This window comes from Pteronotus mesoamericanus, unplaced genomic scaffold (assembly GCF_021234165.1).
Source record: "Pteronotus mesoamericanus isolate MK-2021 breed Mesoamerican mustached bat unplaced genomic scaffold, CSHL_Meso_final contig_263, whole genome shotgun sequence".
NCBI lineage: Eukaryota > Metazoa > Chordata > Mammalia > Chiroptera > Mormoopidae > Pteronotus > Pteronotus mesoamericanus.
Window position 1 is genome coordinate 9,094,066 of NW_026555112.1, and position 21,264 is coordinate 9,115,329.

General features: G+C 38.0%; 1 protein-coding gene across 5 annotated transcripts in view; it reads right to left on the bottom strand.

Moving 5' to 3' along the window:
* Nucleotides 1-10,873, bottom strand: part of SCYL2 (SCY1 like pseudokinase 2) — a 56,445-nt gene extending 45,572 nt beyond the window's left edge. Inside the window, exon 1 of one of the 5 annotated variants that reach the window (XM_054574647.1) lies at nucleotides 10,650-10,873. The gene's annotated coding sequence lies outside the window, so the exon portion shown is untranslated. The other 4 variants (XM_054574650.1, XM_054574646.1, XM_054574648.1 and 1 more) reach the window with 4 other exon arrangements.
* Between the last annotated feature and the right edge of the window lie 10,391 nt (nucleotides 10,874-21,264).

A 21,264-nucleotide genomic window follows, 5' to 3' on the forward strand; every position in this document is an offset into this window, starting at 1 on the left:
AAGAAACTTGTCAACCTAGAATTCTACAAGTCATGTGAAAAACACTTTCAAGAATAAATGTGAAATAAAGACTTTTCAGAAAAACAGTATCTGACAGAATTTGTTGCCATGTGATACTCACAATAAGATACATTAAGGAAAGTTCTTTAAACAGGAGGAAAAAGATGAGCAGATGGAAATCTGAATCTACAATAGGAATGAAGAACACGGGAAATAAAAATTACATGGGTATATTTAAAAAAACGCATTATAGTTAAAAATAGTAGATCATTGAAAGCAAAAACAATTACAAAGTATATTGTGTTTAAGTAAAAAATATGACAAAAAACAAGCCAGGGACAGGAGAGAGGAAGTGGAAGTATATTTTTGAAAGACTCTTAACATTGTATGTGAGGTAGTACATCATCAACTGAAGGTAGACTGTGGCAAGTTAAAGACATATTATAAACTCTAGAGTAAAAACTAAAGATATAGCTAAAAAGCCAATAGTGGAAATAAAATGGAATCCTAAAATAAACTGAATACAGAAAATAACAGGAAAAGAGAAAGAAACAAAGAACAAATGTGACAAATAGACAACGCCTATCAAACAGTATATTTAAATCCAACCATATAAATAATTACATTAAGTGTAAATCATTTAAATTCCAATTAAAAGGCACAGACTGTCAAACTAGATTTTAAAAGCAAGACTGGACTATATGCTATCTTCAAGAAACACACTTTAAAACCACTTTACAAGATGATTTAAAAGTAGAAGAATGTAGCCACGAGCTGTTGTGGCTACATTAATAACAGACAGAATAGGCTTTAAGACAAAGGGAGACATTAATAAAGTTGTTCATTCATCAAGAAGACACAACAAACCTAACTGTGTATGCACTCAATGATAGAGCTTCCAAATAAATGCAGCAAAAAGTGATAGAACTGAAAGAATTAAAAGACAAACCCACAATTATAGTGGAAGACTTCAAAGGTCCTGTCTCAGTAACAAATGGACAGAAAAACTAAGTAGATAGAAAATCAGGAGGAATATAGAAAACCTGAACAACAGTATCAAACAATCTGACCTAAAACACTGTATAACAGGATATATTTACTTTTCATAAATGCATGGATATATAGGTAAATTATGTGCTGGGCCATAAAATATATCTCAACATTTAAAACTACTGAAATACTACATATTCTTCGATCACAATGAAATTAAACTAGAAATCAGGAACAGGTAATGATCTAAAAAAATGCAAATACTTGAAAATTTAACAAACTTCTAAATAACTCAAGGGCTGAATAAGAAATCAGAGAATATTTTAAAATATTTTGAAGTGAATGAAAGTGAAAGAGCTATGGGATGTAGGTAAAGCAGTGTTTAGTGGGAAATTTATAGCTTTAAGTGTTTACAATAGAGAAAAAAAATCCAAAATCAATGGTCTAAGCTTCCACCTTATGAAGCTGGTTAAAATAAAAAATAAAAAAGAGAGAGAACCAGACAGAAAATTAAGCTCAAAATATGTAGAAGGAAATAAAGAGTAGAAATCAATGAAAGAGACTAAATTTAATGTAATTTAATACTCTAATAGAGAAGTGAAAAAGAAAAATAAAGTCAATGAAGCCCAATCTGTTTTTAAAAGGTAAACCTCTAGCTACATTAGGAAAAAAATGACCAATATCAGTAATAGAGGCAATCTGGCCTCTCTATATGTCTTATAGATTCTAAATAAATAAAGTATTATATAATGGAAGACCTTATGCCAGTTAATTCAACAATGTGGATGAAATGGAAAATTCCTTGAAATCCACAACTACCAAAATTGACTCAAGAAGAAACAGAAAGTCAGAACAGTCCCATATAAAAGAAATTCAATTTGTAACTACAACCCTTACCACAAAGAAAACTCCAGGCTCAGGGGCTTCCCTGTTGAATTCTATCAAACATTTAAGGAAGAAATAACCAAGCTGATACAAGATCTTCCAGAAAATTTTATGTCATATAGTCTGTGCTGCCCTGATACCACCACCAAATAATTACATAATAAGAAAACTGAACATTAATATCCCTCATCAACATGTAAAATTCTGTAAAAATATTAGCACATCAAATCCACCAAATCCAACTCTCACAACCAAATGGGATTTATTTCAGAAATGCAAGGCTGGTTTCAGGAATACAAGGGTGATTCAACACTCAAAAAAATCCATCAAATCCATGTAATTCGTTGTATTAACTAACTGAAAAATGGAGAAAGAAAACATATCTCAGTACAGACAATAAAAATTTTAACAGAATTCTATACCTATTCATGATAAAAAAAAAACTCTCAGCAAACCAAGAACAGAAAGAAACTTCTCCAGGCTGCTAAGTGGTATCTTTGAATACCTAGAGCTAATGTTATATTTAAAGATGAAATATTGATGGCTTTCTCCCTAAGTTTGGGAACAAAGTAAGGATACCTACTTTTACCACTTCTATCAGTACTCTAATAGAGGTCCTAGCCAAAACAATAAAGAGAACAAAATGAAAGTCATTTGGATTGGGATGGAAGAAGTAAAACTCTTTATTCCTAAACTGCATGATCATGTAATGTAGGTCAGAAGAAATCTACAAAAGAGCCACTAGAACTAATACTTGAGTTTAGCATGACAGCAGACTACAAAAATAATACATTTGAAAAGACTTGTTTTCTACATAAAACAGACAATGAAATTTCAAAAAAACGAATTCCAGGATGTGAAATAACCTACAGGTAAATTTAATGAGATATACAAGACTTGCACGATAACAACAACAAACTGCTGAGAAAAATTGAAGATTAATATGACGAGGTGTGTCCAGAGAGCATCCAGCCGTGCAATATGAAAAACAGACATTTATTGAAGGTACAGGATACAAGAAACCGTAGGACAATGACGCCTCAGTACCCTTCAAAGTAGGCACCTTGGGACCTCACAGTTCTCCCAGTGCCTCTTCCACTGTTCAAAACATTCTGCAAAATCCTTTGCTGGGATCACCATCAGCTGCCCCATCATATTTTCCTGAATCTCATCAAAGATCTGAAATCTCTTCCCTTTCAAAGGTGATTTTCGTTTCATGCCAAGATCCTGCATCAAATCTTAGACACAGTAGTTTCTGGAATCCCCAGATCACCTTCTAGTTCTCGCACTGTCAGTCAACAACCTTTGATTGCAGCCCATACATGTGTGTTCAACATTTTCAGGTGTTGTGCTTTTTGCAGGCCTTCTGGAACAGGGATCACTTTCAACAGATTCTTGACCATCTGTGAAGCATTTGTGCTGCACTCATTTCATCTTCCCCAAAAGCCATCTGATTCATCCAAATAGTTTCTGCAGAGGAATGTTCAAGTTTAACACAAAATTTGATGCAGATTTGTTGCTCTACTCGGTCATTCTGAATGTGATGGCCACACAGTACACATGCTCACTCAACTGGCATCTACCACCACCACCAACTAGTACGGTGAGGTTGTCATTGTTCATGCATGTCCATTCCAGTCCACTCTCCTTGGCTGCCAAGTTACATCAATGTCATGTAAACCATTCTCATATATTAACAATGGCTGGACTTTTTCTGGACAGAGCCCATCTATGAAAAAATTGTGTTCATGAATTGGAAGCCTCAGTACTATTAAGATGTCAACTTTCCCCATCAATCTATACATCACTGCAATCTATTCAGAATCCCAGAAGCTTTTGTAGAAATTAACAAGTTGATCCTAAAATACTACCCTGAGAAGGGGTCCACAGGTGCCACTGGATTGTCCAAAGAGTTTAAAACTCTATCACCCTTCAAATTTTCAACTTCCATGTGTAATCTTTCCTAAAACTCATTCTCCTTGAGAATAGTCTGTGACGTGCAAATTTTCCTTAACCAACTCTTTCTTTCTCCCACTTTACCAAAGAAAACTATTTTTCTCAGCCATCCTAGTCATCTTATATGGCATTCACTTGGGTATAAAAAACTTTTGAGGGTAGGAAGAAGGCAATTTGAGAATGCATTAATTCTGAGGGAAAGCTCCTTATAAGTAAAGCACAAAGAAGTCTGGTAAGAAATACTGCAGGGGGTTATGCTTTATTTCTTCAAAACCAGGTATCAACAGAAAGACCTCATGCCTTATTTATCACAGAATTACAAATAAGAAACAAGATGGATGTCACAGGAATGTATAGGAACAAAGTTATTTAAATTAATAAGCCAAAATTTCAGGGTTTTCATGAAAGTAACATAATCACAATACACAACAACACAGAAATTAGAACCTTTGTAACTATCTTAACTTTTGAGAAAAAGTTTCAGATGCCATCAACCTAAAAACATGCAAAGAAATACACTGTTTTTCAAAATTAGAGACTACACAAGAAAAATATTTGTAAGACCACTGGACTAAGGTAACATTAAGTTTGTATTCTACTTTCTTCTATTAAATGTTAAAACTGTAAATAGAAACAGAGACTCACTTTCCCTTTTTAATTTAATGCTGCATTTCTGTAAGCAGTTAGAAAATGTTGCTATTGGTGTTATAAAACATTTATTGCTATGCCAAATTGTTCTCTATGAACTTTTTTGCTGACTTTGAATAAGAGGGGACACAAAAATCCTATTTAAAACCTGTATATGCATTCCTCTAACTCTGAGTAGCCACATATTGCATACCATGCACTTGTCAAACACTGGGATTACAGGTGTAAATGGAAACATACCTGCTCTTTAGAGATTCAGACCAATAGCAGACTCACACTTGCAAAGATTTATAGCAATTAACTGGAGATATAAATGTACCGTGTTATGGGAATACAAAAATGGGCTAAAAAATGAAGCGTTCTTCAGGTAGAAAAAAATGGGAAAGAACATTCCAGAAAGGAAGAAGACTATGTGATCTGAAAGCTACAAATACTGCAGTTTTGTATGAAAACAAAAGATACACTCAGAGTTAACGTTCAAATTGCAGATGCTTACCCACTATCTAAACAGAGTCAACAGAAATAGACATGGAAATTCATCTGGTGAATTGTTAAGTATTTACTGAATACCCACTATGTACCTGATACCATATAACAACTGGGAAAAAAAGAAGCAAAGGAAAAATAAGTCATGAAAGCTCCTACTATCAAAGAGGCAAGAGACAGAGAAGTAAACCAACCCTAGCCTTAGCCTACAGTGATAAAATGCTAAGGAATATACATGCGCAGTGTTGTAGGGGCAAAAAAAAAAAAAAAAGAGGAAACAGATGGAAGAAAGTTTCCCCAAAACAGTAGTACTAGAGATGTCTTTAAAGGTGAGTAGGAGTGAACTAGACAGTGAATGGTAGAAGTATAGGAATAGCAACAAAGCAGTTCATATAAAAGCTGGAATTATAAGAAGGATGGATGGGAAAAGAAACTTAAAAAAGCCAAATCACCAAGGGTATAAACTAGCAAGAAATCAAACTATAATAAGCCACAGAAGCATTTCAGGCACGAGGTATTGTGATCAATCCATTAAGCAGAGTGAATGATATACTATAGGTAGAAGTATGGAATATGGTACTAAAGAGTACATCAGTACATAGTTCAGGAAATATGGTATGTGTGTATGTGCATAAAATAAAGAAAAGACTTAGAAGTAGGGACAAAGAAGATAGGGAAGAGATGGAGAGTTAAGTGAGTGTTTCAAAAGTGCTAGTTACATGGATGTTTATTTTATATGCTAAACTTCATTATATATTTTTATATATCACATATCAAAATTTTAAAAGAGGGGGAGGTTGCTGAATTAAGGAAATAGCACTAAGGAAGGAGAAGAAAGGAAAGGAAAAGAAAAATTAAGAACTGAGTATGAATTAGACCTGAGAGAACTTACTGACCAATTAGATAAAGGGAAGGGACAGTACTAGGAATCCCAATCAGGTCTCTAATTACAGAGTCTAGGTGGACAGTGAAACCATTTCCCAAGGCAGGCCTTAAAGGAGACAACTGTTTCTTTTATGGGAGGAAGAACTCACTTTTGGACATATTTAACTTTAGTGGACTTAATGACATTCATATGGAAATATATCTAGCAGGATTTTAGATATGCGGGCCAAAAACTTAGAAAACACTTCTTGATTGAAGATGTAAATTTGGGCACCATGAGCTTACAAGCATATAGTAGTTAAGACTGTGGGCTTGAGTGCCTGCCCTGGCCGGTGTGGCTCAGTGGATTGAGCAAGACTGTGGGTTTAAAAATGATGATCCAGGGAAATCCAAGAAAAATATCATGAGAGCAACAGAAGGCTAAGGACAGAAAGAAGTAAACGAGCTTGTAAAATTAGATTTTGAATTATCGGCAATAGCCTTTTGACATATAAGAAACCTAGAGACCAAATATCTTTTCTTAAAGTGAATGATAGCTTTTCAAATTTTCACTTGATTAAATGAATAAGCATTTTTTCCCAAAGACAAAGTTATAAATGACAGAAATATTTCTTCATTTAAGCCATTTCCCCTTGTACACAACTTAGTGGAATTCACTTTAAATTCAATCATCTTTCCCTCCTAAATCTCAGCCAAAATAAGATTTGGGACAGCTTCAATATGATCCCAAGATTATACCTTTCTACCATCTGGCTCAGCCATTGCTAGGCTTTTAGTAGAATCAGTAGGTAAATCTGTTGTATTACTAGACTTTACATGCACCTGACAGAAGGTGGATTGAGTAGTAAAGCACCTGATGGCAGGTAATTGAGAGGAACTGGCAATACTTTCAGTTCTGCCTACTCATAAACTTTAGACATAGCAAGAATATAGTAGTTAAAATTATATTTATGCTAAAAACATTTCCTGAATTTTCAAGTAATACAAATGCAAAAGGAGTCCCTTAATTTACCAAGAATATTGAAAAGTAGAATTAGCTTGCATTTTATTGGAAATATTATAAAGCAAATAAGGCTACTGTAATTACATCTGATAAAGAAATTATGTTTAGTAACTGTTAGTTTCATGGCACCTAGCAGAGGCTAGACTTTCAATAAATACAAAATATTATTACACATTGACTACAAAAAACAATAATACAAATAAATACAAATGAACTCAAAATAGCTTTTATTAAAGAGGCAACAGGGTCTGAGATTTCTTTCTACGTAAATGACTGAAAATAAAAGAATACCATTTATATAGTCACTTAAATAGGCATTCATAAAATGAAATTCTGTAATTTGAAATAAGAGTTATATTAACATGACATAAATACCTTTGCTAAAATGCTCATAAAATTTGGGGAAAATTTTTGTACTTATACTCCTATATGCAGTACTTATCTGTTTATACCTAAAGAAAGATGATTCTGCGATACATTCTTAAAATACATGTTTTCTTTTTCCTGTGGGAGCACTCAGAGATCAATGGAAATTATAAAACAATACAGTTTTTTTAAAAAATGGTTAATACCATTCTTTGGTCTATACACAAGTCATGTTTAATCTTACTCAGGAAACAAAGATTGTACCAGCTGAGTACAATCATTGTTTTTATAACCATGCAAAGTATCTAATAATTATCAGTTGAGCTACAACAGATTACTTCCAGAAAACAAACCTACTTTAAGAAACAAAAATAAAACACTAAAGAGACTTAGCTATGTACTGTGAAGTACACAACCATTCAACAAATTACTGAAGACCTACTAAGTAGAAAGCATCAAGTTAGATACATTAGGAGAAACGAGAAGTAAAACATTCAGTGTCCATCACTGCTTACAAGCTTAAGACCATTGCACAATAAGATGTAAAAAGCAACATGAAAGATTATGAGGAAACTTGCCTAAATATGAAATTAGTAATTTGAACAATAAGTAAGATCTGAGAAGAGATTATACCCAATTCTTTTGAACGCAACTGCAGCACATGTACCTGGTGTAATTTTTACTATAGGAAGTTAATCAGATTCTTGAAATTATTGTAATTAAAAAAAAAAATAGCAGCACTGGGGTGGCAGTCTTACTATGCAGCCCCTTGAACTGGAAAAGGGAGAAAAGGAAAACCTGGATAGGAAATTTGACTAAATGATCAATAAGGTCACTTCTTAGGCCCACAGTTCTTCCTTGATTTAAGAACATATAAAATCTGAAATACATTGTAGTACAGTGTGTAAAAATTGACACTCATAAAGTACTGAAGTGTCATCTAAAACAATGGTTTTCAAATTCTAGTGCACATCTAATAACATCTAATGACTGAATACCTTGTTAAACCATATAGATACTTATGTACTATCGCAAACCTTTGGGATAAGAATCTACAATATAAATGGACAGTCAGGACATTTGTGTTTTGAGCAGCTCCCCCGGATGATTCTGACGTACAGTGTGAGAACTTAGTGTTGTATGATTAAGTACTCAACTTTCAATGGCAAGGAAACCTGGGTTCAAATGCTAGTTCTAATACTTAAAACATGCACCAACTAGCCTTGCTAACACTATTTCTAACCTTTAAAAAGGCGGAAATGCCACCCATTTCTCAAGTGACTCCTATCAGGATTAAAGGTGACGAGGCATATAAAATGTTTAGTACAATTACTGGAACGTTCAGTAAGTATTCAGTGAATTAATTCATTTAACATTTATTAAACACAGTGATGAGCAACATCTCATTAAATTATTAAATATTAATAAACATGGCAACTCTGTAATGGTGTTAAGAGAACATATAATTTGGGGAATCTACGCTAATCAGCCAAGTCTTCCTGAAGCAAGCTGAATGATGAGTAGGCATTAACTGGATGAAAAGGAAAGTAGATGCACTACCAAGCAGAGAAAGCTTCAGAACCAAAAGCCATGCACCTGGAGCAGAACAGAGTGATTAGGGAAGAAAGGAATGCCAGAAAGTACCGTGGAGGTGAGGTTGCAAAGGCAATCAGGGGACCCACACAGGCTGTTAAGGATTTTAGTTTCTCTTAAAAACAATGAAAGCCACTGAAGGGTCTTTAACATGGAGACAACATGATTAGATCTGCATTTTTAAAATGACACTCAGTCTGGTGTGGAATCCCTGGGGTGGGGGTAGGAGGGGTGGCGAGGGACACGGTAAATGCAGGTAGACCATAATTAGGAGGCAAGTGACACTTCAGATGAGAGATGACGGTGGCTGGAATTGGATTACAAGTGGTGAAGATGAAGACAGACAAGATATTCAAGAGGGAAAATCAACACGACTTAATGAGAAACAGATAATGAGGCACAAAAGAGAGGACGCTGTCACACTCCTATAGAAAAGGGCAGATGATGAAACGAGTCAGTTAAACACAATAAGAGGACCTATTTTTCTTGGGGATGAAATCATGTGAGCAGGAGCGGTTATTCCCAATTACAGGGTCAATTTGTACAAAAATATTCTATCGTATGGAAGTACAATGTGCCTGTGTTTATTTTACTGGTCATTCGTGGGTCTTAGGGACAAAGAATAGGATTCTGCCTGTGTGTAAAGTGGATCTGAACAGAATGAAGATCCTTACCTTCCATTAGGTTTTTTTTTTTTTTTTACACAATCCCCTAGAAATGTCTTTTATGAGTACAGTATAATATTGACAAGAATTCTACCAACCCCAGCTGATAAATCATTTTTAAATCTTTTAAAAATTAACATTTATACTAAAGAATAAGACAGGAAGCCAAACAAAAAGAGCCTGGAAATTTACAAAGGAAGCTTCAAGCACCAGAAGAGTTTTACAGTGACAGACTGTAAAACTATGTTAATTTTCCAGAATGGAGAGCATGTGAATGTCTCTTACAAAACTTCTTACTCATAGAACCCAATTTGTAAAACAAATCATCACACAGATAATTCCTGAATTTGATCTACAAAAAACAGCTTGCAACGTACCAGAAAACAGCTTGCAATTTACAACTGTAAGTCACTACTGCTATAGCGCCTTTAAGTCGCTTGAGTGGGGACACTCATGAAGAGTTGTAGGGGCTGACTTGACAATATTGGTCTCCTGAATTACTAATAATAGGTATATACTCAGTCGGATCCCAAGAAGTTTTTGCAAGGCTTACCGGTCTAAACCTTACTCCATCCTTTCTCTTCCGCTTAGAAAAACACGAGTGCAGAAGCCTCCGACGGGGTTTTCAGTCTTAACAAAACACCTGCCCCACCCACCTCAAACACAATAACCCTCCGTTCCAGGACTATACCTACTGTCAGAAAAGGACGCCGGGAGGTAACCCAGGTTATCTATCAGACGCGGACCTCAGAAGTGAGGGGAGCCGTCTCACCCAGTCCCGAAGGAGTGTCCAATTTCCCAAAAGGGAACCAAGAGCTCCACAACGGAAACCCGAGCTCCTGGGCCAGAACGGAGGGCTCTCCCTGCAGCAGACGGCTCCGGCCCTGGGTCTCCCGTCACCTCAAGGCCTCTTCTGCAGACTCGGGCCTCTCGGATCCGCTCCCCGGAGCTTGCCGCTCCCCGAGCCGGGCTTCACACGGGCGCCCACCGCCCTGCCAGACCGGCTCTCAGCCCGCAGGCCCGTCACCTAGCAACAGTCGCCAGCACTGGGGTCTTTGGGAGGCCTAGCCCCAGCGCAGGTCCTTCCCCATGCCTTCTTCGCCGGCCTTGGCGGCCCAGGCAGGTGCGCGGCCGGCGAGGAGGTCACTCGGTGCCCGTGAGCGGTCACTCACCTCTTCCCCTCTTCTCCCGGGAAGGGCGGTTCTGAGGTTCGTTTCCCCCGCCCCGCCAAACACCTCCCGGTCGCAACTGCTCAGCTTCAGCGTCCGGCGGAAGCTGCGGCTTACTCCATAGCCTAATCCACCCGCGCGCCCTCGCAGGCTGGAGCCAGAGGAGGGAAGGGGGAGGGGAGGGGAGGGATTGAGGAGGAAGAGTGAGGGAGAAGGAGAAAGACCGAAAGACCGGCCGGCCGGGGCATTACGTCACTTCCTGTTGGCTCGGCAGGGGCGGGACTGGAACTTACTCGGTCTCCACCTCCCAAGGATCAGGTTGGGGCGGAGTTACGGGCCGGGGGAGGAGCAGTCGCGCGAGTTTCTGACGGTGTTTTGGACCCCACGGTTTCGAACCTCGACCGCCAGAGCCAGCTTCCCGGCCCAGGAAGGAGCAGGTAGAATTTCGTGAGTCGTAGAGGTGGGTCCTACCGGAAAAAGAGAACGGGTAGCCGTACTGAGCCTAACCAAACGTGCTGAAGGGGAGGACCGCCGAGGGAAGCAAGAGGTTTAGGCTAAGAGCCTCAGGCTTCGGGGATACGCCCCTTCCCTGGCCCCGCCCCTTCTCTGGCGCACCTGCCGTCCCTGGTCAGGGACTAAGAACCGGGACTTAGATCTGGGACTTGGGCTTAATTTGAACTGCTTTCTTTGGGAGGTCAAGGAAAGCAGTGCTTCTCAAACTTTAATATACACACAAGTCATTTGGAGACTTTGTTAAAAGGCAGTTGGGTTCAGGAGAAATCTGATGTCCTGCGTTTCTCGTAAGTGCCCAGACAATGCCAGCCAGTGCTGTTGGTCCACAGGCTACACTTAGAACTACAAGAGCTTGAAGTACTAGATGGCAAATGCCTTGAGCGCGACGACTATTTCTTCTAGCCTACTTTTTAAATAAAGGTTAAAGACAGATGGTCCATGGAAAATACCCTTGTCTCCACCACTCATTCTTCGAGCCTTCTCCACCCCACCCCATCCCAACACTACCCCCTTTCCTACCCCATCTATTACGCCCCCATTCCAGTCTAACCACTTGTCACTGCTCACCTTTCACCCCACTCCTATCTCTGCACTGTCTAGAGTGTCTTGAGCTAATATTTAAAGAATAGGCAGGCGAACAGCTTGTTACTAAAGCTATTTGAGGGTAATGCGGTTTTATTTCTGCCATTTTGTCATAAACATCAGACTATTATGTAAAATCGGGCATCTTGTTTTCAGTTGTAGTCAAAGGAGGAGAGAGTTTAAATTCTTGAATTTTAATTTAAAAATCTAGAGACAACATTTTGGATGTTTCAACTTACTCCCTTTTCATTCTTAAGTTATTGTATTTAAAAATTTACTGGGGTAGGGGGGATAAGGAGTGACTGCCAACGGTATGGGTTTCTTTCTAAAGTGATGAAATGGTCTGCAATTATAATAGTGATGGTTGTACAGTTTTGTGACTATGCTAAGAAAACACTGAATTGTATACTTTTTTAAAAAGATGAAATTTTGTGGAATGTCATATATATCAAAAGTTTTACTGTCTCTAATTGAAAAATGTACATATGTACATTATAAAAATATGGAAATATATAGAATAAAAATCTAACATCCTCTTTTATTACAATCCTACTTCCCAAAGGTTAGTAGGTTGAAGTTTATCCTTCCAGACCTTCCTTTCTATTTATTTATGTATATTTGTAATTTGGGAATTCATTTTTACAGAACTAGGATGGTAGTATACAAATTGTTCTGCTTGACTTGTTGAGTTTTCGTTTTTGTTTTGTTTTTCCTATTTAATGATATCCTTTCATGCTATTAACCTCATTCTTCCTAATGGCTGCTTAATATGCCATAGTAAGGCTATGCCATAATTTAATGATTCTCCAGGTGATGGACATTTTTATTGTTTTCAGGTTTCAGTTGTTACTCACAAACTTTTTTTTTCCAACAAGAATAGCTGGCAGATGAATAGATAAGTTTTAGGAGCACCTTGCCCTACATCTGTCTCGTGAAGCACTTGTGCCATTGGTCAAAAATGGAAAAAAAAGAAAGAAAAAGATAAAAACCTGATGAGGACACAGCTCTGTAATAATCGAGACTCCAATGAGTGTGTGCATTCCTTTTAAATGTATCCTGAAATAATATCCTTCAAGATTAAGTATGCCTAGTAGTTAATCATGTAACATTAAGAGTTTATAAGTTCACATAATAGTACATTTCATATCAGTAAAGTAAGTTACTAAGTTTTCTCTTTATTGGCAGACGTAGTGCAATCTTAGTATATATATTAGGGTTTACATAAGATGAGAGGGGTAGAAACTTAAAAAAGACAATGGCAGCAGATATGCCATTAAGAACATACAAAGACTGTTTTACTGTTCTGATGCTGTTGATGTAGTATTAAGTCATATTATGCAAAATATGTGCCTAGGTAGTAATGCTATGTCTTGTGTTAAAGGACTTAGTCTTTGCCAAGTTCTAATGAACCATAAAGTATTTGAACCAGTAGGAATGAAACTATTCAAACATGAGAAGGAATTAGAATTTGAAGATTCAAACAGTATTCTCTACGTGTTTCTAGGCAATAGACCATCTTATGTTTTTTGTAAAAGAAAAACGGATGTTGAGAATGGGTTAACAGATAAAATAAATGCAAAGGTTAGAGTTAATTGAAATACCGTAATGCATTGTGTTTAGATGCTGGCAGAACAGTCATCGAATTAAACTTGAATGTTATGCTTTCAGTTTGTTGCAGGAGTCAAGAAAAAAATAGCCTTGTAAATATTAATCCATTTCAACTGATTGCTCTCTCTTGTATTTAATGCATTAAAAATGTTCACTTTGTTTGGAAGTTATGTTTTCATGCTAAAACTTTGACGGGGGGTGGGGGAGTATATTAGGAAGTTTCTCTGCTCTAACAAATCAGGGATGAATGAAGTTTGCAGTTACCCACTGAAATCGGATTCTTCTGTGATCCTCAGGCACAGAAACAACCCCAGTAGACATACGAATAGATTTTTTTAAAAACTAGGAATAAAACAATATAGACACTAGTTTTATAAAATATTAACTGGCCAAAAAGAAAATTTAAGCCATGTTTTATTTGAAAAAATATGGCTGGTTAAAGAAAGGCATGTAACTGGCAACACACCTCTATAAAATACAGCTGAAAAAAAGGATTGAGTTCCTCTATTTTTGAAAGAAGGCCAATTCTTAGTTCCCAAATAACTGAGAAACAGTACTTCGCATAAGTTAAGCGCTCTGCCAGCACTGGGGAAGCAGTGCAATTATAGGCCCACAGGCTTCATTACAGAATTTCCTCTGCTGAGATTTAATTTTTTCATAGTTGTTTGTTTCTTACTGATAATACTGTGACTAATATTTCAAAAATATATGTGTGTTGTTTTAGAAATGTTAGGAGTTCTAAAGGTGCAGAATATAGCCTTTCCCTCACCCTGTGGGATGGGTCTTTGGGGAATGCCTGATACCAGCTGCAGGGGCACCCAGCCTGTCGGCGTCTCGGGGCCCCACTGGAAAAAGAAGAGCTCTCTTGGGCCACACATTAAATACACAAACACTAACAAAAACTGATGAGCAAGAAAAAAAAAGTGTTTTAAGTAAATTTCTGATTTTGTGTTGGGCCACATGCAGCTGGCTGCAGGCTAGAGAATTTCTGCTATTAATGTTTTGCTTCATTCCCAGAATATTATGTTTGTATAAAGTTTTCTTCAGCTGAAACAAAGTTTGAATCCTACTGAACATACTGTTTCTCCTATCAAAACCTTTGTACACTCACTGTTTACTTGTGTTTATTTCCCACTAGTGTATGAGCTACTAAAGAACAGTCCTGATCTTGTTCACCATTATATCCCCACTGAATGGAAGAGCACCTAGCTGTTTATTGGGGTGTAAACATTTAGTGTATAAATGACTCAAGTACAGCCTCATTTTATTTTTTCCTTTTATATATACATGCTGTTCATATACATATGTATGTATATATGCATATGTGTGTGTGTGTGTGTATGCTCTCCTAAGTGTTGCACGGATTGCACACTCTTCACACTTAGAGTCTATCCCCTTTGTGACTCATTCAGCCCAATGGTCATTGAATATGAAAAGCTTCATAAACATGACCATAGTTACAGTACGTGTTGCCACAATATCCTTGAGTGTAATTTTCCTATATAGAGTTAGGTATCGTTTATCATCTCTGTATTTGACTAGTATGTTCTAGACAGTACATTTCTCTGCTCCTTCTCCTTCAGGTCTTTGCCTAAATATTATCTTCCCAATGATAGTTCCCCCACATCTTATTGCAACACTACCCCATAACACCACTTACCCTGTTTTCTGCTTAATTTCTCTCTGTAGAACTTACCACTAACTGACACACTACACATTTTACTTTTTGTTTGTATGTTTATTATCTGCCTCCCTATCCCCACTAGAATATAAGCTCCATTATGGGAAGGATTTTTGCCCATTTTACTTACTATATCCCTGGCACCTAGCACAGTGACTACCACAAAAATAGGTCTCAATGAATATTTGTTAAATAAATGACTGTTCTGTCTTGATGCACTTGCAGAATAGTTTTTTTTCCCCCCAGTTTTGGATTTATTCATAATATATAATGTATACTTCTTGGTGACTTGATCAAATTTGCCTTCACCCATTCCATATGTGACTATCTTTGCCTCCTTACTTAGGATGTGGCTGCTGAGGGCCCACTAATTTTTATGTATTTTTGTAGTACCTGGTTCAGTGCCTTGCCCAAAGGTTGGTATTGACAAATGTGGACTGATTGGTTAGAGGCTATTAATGATCTCAAGTCTTTACTAAAAGATTGTTAATTTATTTTTGGCCAATAACTCACAGGTAGCAAACTCAGACAATTTTAGGAGCCAGGCAGATCAGAGAGCCAGTGAGTACTTAATTATCAAACATACAGGAAAAATATGTACTGTTGTTTTGCTTGAAATATACGGCCTATTCAAACCGTTTTTCCTTTTCCCACTTAACACAGAGATATAAATTCAGGGAAATTGATTTGTACTGTAGCAAAGCCAACAGGACAAACCATGAAAATGGTAGCTGACACTCTGCTTCATGGGATACAAAGGGGAAGTGGGGGGGGGGGTTTGTAATGAACTAGAAATGACATGCAGATGCAAAGGGGGTACCCACTAATTCAGATCAGCTGACTTTGGTGGGGCATTAATTCAAGCCCAGTTTTGTGAGGGTTTGTTTTTTTTTTTAAGCGAAACTTGAAAACCAGAACTTTACCTGAAGTAGCCTACTTGTTTACATTCGTAGAGCAGGGCATACATTTATTTGCCTGAATCACTTGAAACTTTTTGGCTAATATGTGCTATTTTCTCTCATGCTCTTCTTTGAACACAGGGCATATGGCAACCACATACATCCTGTCTGTTTGATGCAATTAAACAATGATGCTAAGTATTCCAAATCTAATATCTGGAATCTTGTTGGAGTAATTTGATCCCATCTAATTTCAAAAGAAACTTTATTTGGCTGCCATTATTATATTAGCTTTTCACATTCAATTTTTCATTACTTTTGGCTTTTGAGGAAAATGAAGGTATTGTAGGCATTTTAGTATTTATTTCCATTCAACATTCATTCAACAATATGCTTTAAAGGGAGATTAATGAATGTAAGTGCTTTGCACAGTGCATGTGCTACCAGCACTTGGAAAGTGAAGAGTTAGCTAATATTTTTCTCTAAATAGCTTAACTATTTTGTCTCTTCTTGAAGTTTATCCTTCATTCAGTAAAATTGTCACAATATTTCAATGTACATCTTAATGAATTTTAAATCATGTGTATGTTTTGTGATGTATGCACTTTTCCCCATACTTGAATTATCAAGTAACTGATGATTTGAAATTCAGGTGTTGACATTAAACGCTCCTGATATCAAATATTCATCCATTCAATTATTCACCAAATGTTTTTTTTTAATATTTACTATGTGTGAGACTTTGTATAAGCACCAAAAAATACTAAGATGTATAAGATAATGCCTCTGCTTGCAATAAGCTCATGTTCCAATGTTCAAAGTGACTGGCACATAGATGTTTTTAGATATTTTTTGAGTAAATTAAGTCAGTGAAAGAATTTATGTATGAGAGAGACAACCATTATAAAGCCATCATAATAACACATAATAGGGGTAAGTTCAAGCAAGAGGAGGGTATGGGAGACTGGAGGAGGGGAATTGCCTGATCTCATTTGAGGCAATCAGGCTGGGCTTGTGGAAGAGATAATGCTTAGCAGCAGTCTTAAAGAATTAGTAAATGTCAGCTAAACCAAAAAAAGTAGCGAATGGAAGGATATTCTGGACACAAGGAACATTGTGAGCAAAAATAGGTAAGTGCTAGAAACTGCTGCCAAGGGGTGGCTGGGAATTGAAGCTCGAGAAATAGATAGATGTCAGGTCAGGAAGGGCTTTATTCAGCATCGAGGATTCATGAGGCAGTTGCGAAACATTGAAAGTCATTTTTAAGAAAGCAGTATGGGTAGGTGTGTATTTGAGGCAGAGCATGCTTAGCCACAGTTTGGAGAAAAGGTTGACCCGCGAAACTGGAGGCATAGTTCTTAATGAGGAGACTTCTGCAGTGGTCCAAGTAAGGAATGATGTAGGCCGGTACTGTGGCAGAGGCGAGAGGAATGAAGAGGAGGGAACAGGTTTGAGAGAGACTTAGGATGTAAAATTGGCACCACTTGATTGTATCTGGGGGTCAAGGGAGAAACGTGACTCAAAGATGACTCTCAGGCTTCCAGGTGGGGTGACTGCCACCAATTCACATACAAGAAAAGGAACATGTTTAGGGAGATGATTGCATCTGTTTTGGTCTTTGATCTGTCTGGGACGTCCTGGTCAAGATTTTCAGCAGGGAAGCTGGATATGCAATTTTGAAGCTCAGGAGAAATATGAGCTAAATCTAAAGACCTGGGAGCATGTGAAAATGGAAGTGATTTGGAGTATGTTGAGTAAAATAAGAGGTCCGAGGATAAAACATTAAGGGACACTAATCATCAAGAGTTAGATAGGTAGGCATCTATGAGTTAGATAAATAGGAATGAGACAAAAATGAAATGTTGGGAGGAGAATTAGGTGATCTTGCGCCCATAAAGCCAAGGAAATACACTGTTTTAAGTAGGATTCCATGTGGCAGAAAATCAGGACTGCCACTGACTATCAGGAGCAAGTTAGTGAGAGCTGATTTAGTAGTAGCTTAAGAGACAGAAGCCAGGTTGAAGTGAAATGAAAGGGAATGAATGGATAAAGACGTAAAGAGTGGGTATATGTTAAGAAGGGGAAGAGAGAAACAGCAATTACAGGGGCAATTCTGAGTCAAGCCAGAGATTTGAGCTCACTGATCTACTGAGAAGACAGCAGAAGAAAGGAGATATTGAAGAAAAAAAGAGATGCTCGATGGAGCCAGGTCCTGTACTAGGAGACAAGAGGAGATGTGTTCAAGGGCACAGGACCAAGGGTTTGCCTCGAACAGGAGAAGGGCTATTGGAGTAAAGGCGGCAATGTGTGTGGATGTAAATAAATGTGTAGGTCCAAGGTAGTAAGTTGAGGGGGGTCATTAAGTTGATGAATCCATTTTCCTTGACAAAGTAGGAGGAGACCATATTGTCGAAGGACTTGGGGCGAGGGAGGGCATTGAATAGATGACATGAGTAGAAGAGAGTAGTTTGAAATAAATGGTTGGGGAATGGGAAAGGCAGTTGAGAAAGGACAGGAAAGTAGGTTGATGAGCACCCTGATGAAGGAGATTATGCATTTTAGTGATGCCAATTTGGACAGTATGATTTTTCTCAGCAGCACTCATTTACTTGAATGTTGCAGTGGAAAAGGTGGATTCAAGCATTGATTAAGAGCTAGGATTCCATTTTTTCAGGTGTTGCAGAAAGAGAGAGGAGCACAAGAGAATTCGGGACACATATTAGTGAGAGAGTGGTCCTAGAGTTCAGATCTGTGTTTTCCTGGGAGGTGAAAGAAGATATGAACAAAGAAAAGTGGAACACCAGGGTGTGATGTTCCGAGATTGGCAGGTGCTGTGACAGAAGGGAAGGCAGTATAGCCTGGTGGGAAAGATCCCAGGCCCTGGAAGTGGACCGTCCTGTGTTCAGATCCTAGGTCAGCCACTTGCTAGCCATGGACAGTCCAAGCTCTTTGTTTCTGTATCAATAAGGTAGGGCTGATAAGAATATATACACACCTATATCTTAGGATACTAGAGATTTAATGAGAGAAAATACAAAGAGTGTGGGAGATGGTAAGCAATGAATTTAAGCTATTATTATATTATTTGAGGAATAGTAGATTCTGAACAGGCTGTTGGCTGCCAGAGATTTTTTTTCCAGAGGCAATGTAATGCCAGGGCATCACCATAGGTGTATTTAACTGAAGGCCATTGTAGTGAAGGTAGGCAAAACCCTAAAAACCCTGGCATACCATAGTAATAGGCCAGGATTTCAGAGGTCACTTTGGGAATTTCTTTGGTGTGCGGAGAGGCTGTTCATCTACAGAAGAGCACAGGGGGAGGCTTGGTCGATTGTACCTGCTAAGAGAGCTCCCAGAGCACTGACAAAAAACCCCCAGAGAACCCTGGTTGTGTTCATGATACTCTTTGCTCGTGTTTTAAACATGCCTTTGATGGGGCTCAGAACGCACTGCCCCAAACTATGGCACTTGGCAGATAGAATATCTTAAGCCGAAGGAGTTTGACAAAATGGCAGAAGCAGCCAGGTCACTGACCTCCTCCCCTTGTCCTTGCCTGGAACAGGGCAGAAAACCCACATGTGAGGGAAAGGAACACTCCTGTTTCCCAAGACAAAGGGACTCCCAGGACTCCCAAGAAGAATCCAAACAAGCAGGCCTTGCTGAGTGCCCCCCACTTTATTACAACCACCTCACACTCCTTCACCTCTTGTATTCCTCCAGGACTGCACGCATCATCAAATGCAGGGGAAAAATGCACAGGTCTTCCGCTTCTTTGGGGCTTCCTGTCTTCCTGAAAGCTCCCAGGTCACCTAAAACTTTTATTTTTAAACAAATGTGTAGCAAATTCTGCAGCTAATTTGTCTTTGTCAGATTACTTTTCAGATCTAGCCAGGGACCAAAACCTTTTTTGGTGGAGGAAAACCTTTTTTCCTTCCCTACACTTCCAGTTCATTAGCCATATCACTTAAATTCCTTGCGTATTCCCCTTGAAACTGGGGTTCCTTGCTTCTCTTCATGAGGTTATTTTGGAGATCAAATAAAATAATGCATGTTAAATAACTTAGTGTTTTGCTAGGTGTAGAATACTATGAGTATAATAAATACAATTACATACCATATTTTGGGGAAAAACCACCACCGAGTCTACCACAAGGCCAGTTTGGATAAGTACATTTTGGGGTTGTTTTTTTTTAAGCTTGCCTTTTCTACTGTATTTTTTTTAAGGCTTTACATTTTGCCAACACTTGACATACAAGGAATTTGAAAAACATAAGGAAAGGACAATTTAATATATTCATCACTTGGCCCTTGAGATTAATAGTAACCTCAGCATCTCTTTGGAAACAAAGAAAGAAATTAATTAAGGAATTTCAAAAACACCATTGGGAGGCTTTGCATTAACGTTTCTGTGGCAGAAAACCACAATTTGTAAATGTAAACGTATCTCTGGTGATTTTCTCGAACTACCATACTTACACTTGAAGGGTGGGTTAGCCTCCAAGCAGTGCCAGTGTAATCCTGCTTAAAATGTTGAGGAAGGCGGTCTAGGGTTCAAACGTGTGGTTATAAAGTAAACTAGTCCTTGGGAAGTCATACGCAGCATGGCGGCCCCAGTGAATAATAATGTGAAAGCTGCAAAGAGAAGTCTTTAAAAAATATTAGGCAAGTTTTTAACTTTAAAAGGGAATGCTGCTGAAGTCCTGTCTTAAATGTGCTATTAGGGATCTGGTACATTGAGTATCTTTGTAATTTTTTTCACAGCAAAGGAACATTTCATACATGAGTTCTCCAGAGAAAACATGCACTTTCCTTAGCATGTATTATTTTTAAGCTACTCCCTTAGGCTACTATAACTTAAACACTGTGAATCATCTAAATAGGGTAAGACTTAGAAAGTAGGTTTTAAAAGCCGCAAATTTAAAATTCATGAATACCTAAAACCATATTTGTCTTCTCTAATTCAAGAGTATTTATGGCTTTCTTCTTTCCTCCCCTCTTTTCCTCCCCCCACCCTTGGAGGTATGTAGGGGAGAGTCTCCTTATTAGAAAAATTCCTATTTTAATGTTCTGTGTAAGGCAGGTGGGGAGCTCTTCCCCATCACGATGAATGGCTGGCACTTCGAGAAGTACATTAAGTGTATTACCATGTCCTTGGATCTGATATCTCCCCTGTGAGCCTCAGTTTTGTTTTTATCTCTAGAATAAAAAAGATACATGCATAGATTTGTTCTTATAAGACTGGACCAGAAAGATCAAAGGTGCGAGGGAGAGCGTGTAGTATGGTAGACAATAAGAGAATGGGCTCTGAAGCCAGAGACCTGGATTCCCTAGTGAC